We start from the raw sequence: 5226 nt of genomic DNA on the forward strand, positions 1-5226 counted from the left end.
CCATCTTAACTAGATCTGTTCTCGGGAGTGCCCAAAAAAAAGAAGGAACCTTTCCTCTCCCATTCGTTCTAGGTTAAGAAGATGTGAAAGAACCTCTCTGTATATAAGAATGGTGCATTCCAAGGTACGAAGTGGGAGAGAAGGGATTTCATAATTAGGGTTTTGAATAAGACGACCTTTGCATTTTTCATTTTTTTTTCATATTGAAAAAATAAAGTAGTAAGAATGAGAGGTGTTAAGCTTTTTATCATCCTGGCATCGAGCTATTTTTCCTGCAGGACATCCTCTATAGTATCATCACAGTAGTAGAGTTTAAACACCAAGTTCGGGATGGATTGATGTGGTTCCTCTATGCCTAGGACACCAGAATATCGAACCACGAACGAACAAAGGCATGAGAGAAAAGCATATTGGCTAGTGATTATGAAGCCCCAATTCTTGATTGGAGGGGACAACAAAGGCCTCTACCCTTCCATCCCTTGGATAGATAGAGAGGGAGGGCAGAGCTTTTGGTTTTTTCATGTGTCTTAAAGAGTTGAACAATGGTTTTTTCGTGTTGTCAAAGAGTTGAACAATGAAAATAGATGGCGAGCACCTGATCTAATTGATCGGGTCATGTAGGAACAAGGTTCAAGTCTACCAGTTTGTTAGGATGCCTCAGCTGCATACATCACTGCACTTCCATTTGACACCTATCCTAATGATAAACAGCTCGTCTCACCGTGACCTTTTCTTAAATTCTTAAAACTTCTGTTGCTCCACCCTCGTAAGGGTAGAAAACCAGTCACCATCTTAGCTGTGCTACCAGAAGCTCTGGGGAAGTTGGAATAGGAGAGCACTCATCTTGGGGTGGGCTTACTACTTAGATGCTTTTAGCAGTTATTCGCTCCGCACTTGGCTACCTAGTGTTTACCGTGGGCACAATAACTGTACACCAGAGGTGCATTCTTCCTGATTCTCTTGTACTAGGGAAAGGTCCTCTCAATGCTTTAATGCCCATGCCGGGTATGGACCGAACTGTCTCATAATGTTCTGAACCCAGCTCACATACCACTTTAATGGGCAAATAGCCTAACCCTTGGAACATACTACAGCCCAAGGTGGCGAAAAGCTGACATCGAGGTTCCCTTGCCTTGCCCCCCATCAATAGAAATAGAACTGACTAATCCTAAGGCAAATAGAACTGACTAATCTTAAAGCAAAGGGCCAAAAAACTCAATGCTACTATTTTTGAACAACTTGGGGCTGGGCCTTCTTTTCGCACTATTACGGATACGAAAATAATGGTAAAAAATGGATTCAATTGTCAATTGCTCCTATTGAAAATAGGATTGACTACGAATTTGAGCCATAGCATGTTCTATTCGATACGGGTAGGAGAAGAGCCCGACTCAGTATTCTTAAAAAAAAATGCAAAAATTAGAACCAAGTCAAGATGATACAGATCAACTCCTTCTTGTGCCAAAGATCTTACCATTTCCGAAGGAACTGCAGTTACATCTCTTTTCCATTTCCATTTAGGTGTTTTTATGTGTTTCCATGCCCTTTCAAGACCCCAAAAAATGTACAAATTCCTTTTCTTAGGAACGCATTCCAAGATTTGTCACTATAAAAAGGATAATGGCAACCCCACCATTAACTACTTCGTTTATAAATTTCATAGTAATAGAAATACATGTCCTACCGAGCTAGAATTTGTAACTTGCTATCCTCTTACCTAGCAAGCATAGATTTCCCTCCGTGGAAAGAATGATTCATTTGGATTGACATGAGAGTCCAACTACATTGCATTCCTTTAATCCATGTTGTATATTTGAAAGAGGTTTACCCCTTTGCTTCTCTCATGTTACAATCCTCTTCCCGTTGAACCCCCTTTCTCCTCGGTCCACAAAGACAAAATGTAGGACTGGTGCCAATAGTTTATCATGGAAGAAAGGACTAAGCTGAGATCACTAACTAATACTAATATAATAGAAAATGCTAATATAATAGAAAATAATTGTATTTTCTGTATACTTTCCCTGGTTCCGTTGCTATCGCGGGCTTTACACAATTGATCAATTCGCATGGATATCCCTTCAACACAACATAGGTCATCAAAAGGATCTTGGAGACCCATCAAAGCATAAAATCCAGGATCTTTCAGAAGATGGAATCCTATTCGAAGAGTGCATAACCACACGGATAAACTCATACTAACCCATTAATTTGGGATCCGATTCGGGATTTTCCTTGGGAGGTATCGGGAAGGAATTGGAATGTAATAATATCAATTTATACAAATACATTTATACAGAAGAAAAGGTTCTTTGTTGACTCAAACACTGTACCTACCAGATAAGGACAGAGAAAGAGAAGAAAATCGAAGATTTCACATAACATAATACTTTTGATCGGAAAATCAATTTAATTTATTTCATGCCTTTCGCTTAATGAGAAAATGAGTCAGATTCTACAGGATCAAACCTATGGCACTTAAGCAATGATGCAAAGGAATAAAATAAAAAAAGAAATAAAAAAAGAAAAGACAGGGAAAAGTAATAAAAAAAAAATAAGTAAAGTAGAAGAGCCCGGATTCCAAATGAATGAAAGCGTGACTGAATTGGTCCTAGTTACTCTTCGGAATGGCATGGAAGAAAGGAAGAGATTCTCAAACAAGGAAAAGGATTCAATGACTTCAAAATAATTGAATGAGGAGCCGTATGAGATGAAAATCTCATGTCCGGTTCTATCGAGTGGCAGTAAAGGTGACTTATCTGTCAACATTTCCACTATCACCCCCAGAAAACCAAACTCTACCTTACATAAGTTGCTAGAGAATACTTAACCTCTGGATTTGAAATCACTGCTTATATCCCTGGTAACGGCCATAATTTACAAGAACATTCTGTAGTCTTAATAAGAAGTGGAAAGGTTAAAGATTTACCCGATGTGAGATATCACATTGTTTGAGGAACCTAGATGCTGTCGTAGTAAAGGATCATCAACAAGGACATTCTAGTGCATTGTAGATTCTTATCAAAGATTTGTATCATTTAATGATGCCATGTGAAGTGTATGGCTAACCCAATAACGAAAGTTTCGTAAGGGAACCGGAGCAGGCTACCATGAGACAGAAGATCTTTCATCCAACATGTGTATTTTTTATTTTTCAATGGATTTAGATCTTTCATTAATGAAAATTTTTTGATGTAATGAGTAATAGCTCTGGTTGTTCGCTGTTCAAGAATTCTTGTTTAGACAGTTCATACCATCCATCCCTAATGTTTTGATCTAAGATTTCAATTCTTCCATGTTTCAGCAGTAGTATATTGTTCCATGGAGCTGGGATCCAAAATATGGAAGAAACAAGTGTTTCCATGACTCTACCACCCGGTCAATTCTGTTCCATTTAATCCCTCTTTCATGGCCACATATCTTTCTGGCTAAGGAATGGGAAAACTTTCTTTTGTTACATGAATCCAATTTTCATTTCATATGGAAAAAGTCATATTTTTCGCAGCAATGTCTTTGTCATTTGATCCAACAGCTTTCCGTTAGATAGGAACAGCTTTGATAAATACTGATAACTCTCGGATGGAGTATTAGAATGGAAAAATCCTTTAGATAATGAACTATTGGTTCAAAGTTATCTATGGCAATCAATCAACAATTCAAAGTACTTTTCTTGCGTATTCTTGATAAACCAACATTTATATATAGATGTAGGAAGATCTGTTTGGGAAGTAAGAAGCCACTTTGACATCTCTTCATTTGTAAAGAATTGTCGATGTGAAAACACAGAGACAACAGGCAGATTTTTGAATAGGAAAAAAGTGGATCTGTAGGGTCCTAAATGAATTGGCTTATTCGAAAAAAGCCTTGTTCTTTGGAATGTTGATCTCGTGTCTGGTACCGCATGGTTCCACTCTGCAAGAACTCTGAATCACTCTCTTAAAGTCCATCCTTTTCATCATAAATGATCAACTTGCCCTGAAATGACCTGGCCCAATATGGAAATCCCAATTCATTGGGCCTTTCGATACAATCAAATAGAGAGCCCCAAGGGTGCCATATTCTAGGAGGCCAAACTATTTGATTGAATAAATCCTCCTTTATCCATTGTGGGTTGAGGACTCCTTCTCCTTCTCCTTCTTCACATTTCAACTCATATTGTTCATAGATAAATCTGTGCTCAATGATAGAACAAGATCCATTTTCCATCATATCTAAGGGATTGCTTGGTTTGGGCCGAAGGAGCATTGTCACTCGATCATTATCGAACTGGCTACAATCTTTTTCTATCCATGAGGATCCCACCAAAGTGCCTTCTTCTTCTAATAGGCCATGAACTAGATCAGAATCATTCTCAACGAGTCCATAAGAAGTGATCTTAATTTTTTCATCGTGCTTGGGTAGAGACCAAAGGTCTTTAGTGACCGATCCGGTAGAACAACTCAAAAGATAAAGAAGTATCGTTAATTTCTTCATGCTTGTTCCAAGTTCGAAGTACCATTTGTACGAATAAGAATCCCCTTTGTTACATGATTTCTTTATATAGATAGATATAAGATCTATGGAGCAACTACTTAGAAGTACATTTTGTGCAACAACCATTCCTATATGATATAAAAGGTTCCCATGATCATGAATCGATCTTACCTGGGATCGCAAATCCCAAGTTTGCCTATGAAGAGCATATCTAATTATATTAGTACTTATAATTGATTTCTTCTTCATAATACTAATCGATAGGCCTTCATTGGTAAGTGCTACAAGATCTCGTACCATGGTTATGGACCCGAATCCATTAGTATGGAACATTTTCTTTTCCAAGTGAAATCCCCTAGTATATGAAAGAGTGAAAAGTGCTTTCGTTGTTGTGGAATAAGAAGCCTTTGTATCTTAATGCATGTATTTAATTTATTCAAAGCTATTAGAGCAGGATCCACATTTTAGGGAACATGAGTTGAAGCAATAACAAGAATATTTCTAGTGGAACATCTTTCACAATCCTTTGAGAGATAGTTCACTACTAGATCGAGGGATAAGTAATTAAGCTCATTCACATCTGGATCATGAACGTTTGGAACCCATATTATCCCAGGAGACATTGCTTTTGATAATTTGAATTGAAGGGTGATATAAAATCGGTCTATTTTTGACATCATATCCGTAGTTAACACATTCATTATAGTTAGAAGCTCCAGCTCCGTATCAAGGTCACGGTAAATATTGTCACTATCA

The 5226-nt window shown here is 37.8% G+C and overlaps 1 pseudogene; it reads right to left on the bottom strand.

The window, feature by feature from the left end:
- Positions 1 to 3425: 3425 nt before the first annotated feature.
- LOC132799932 (protein Ycf2-like) lies at positions 3426 to 5171 on the bottom strand (annotated as a pseudogene).
- Between the last annotated feature and the right edge of the window lie 55 nt (positions 5172 to 5226).

This window comes from Ziziphus jujuba, chromosome 11 (assembly GCF_031755915.1).
Source record: "Ziziphus jujuba cultivar Dongzao chromosome 11, ASM3175591v1".
Lineage (NCBI taxonomy): Eukaryota > Viridiplantae > Streptophyta > Magnoliopsida > Rosales > Rhamnaceae > Ziziphus > Ziziphus jujuba.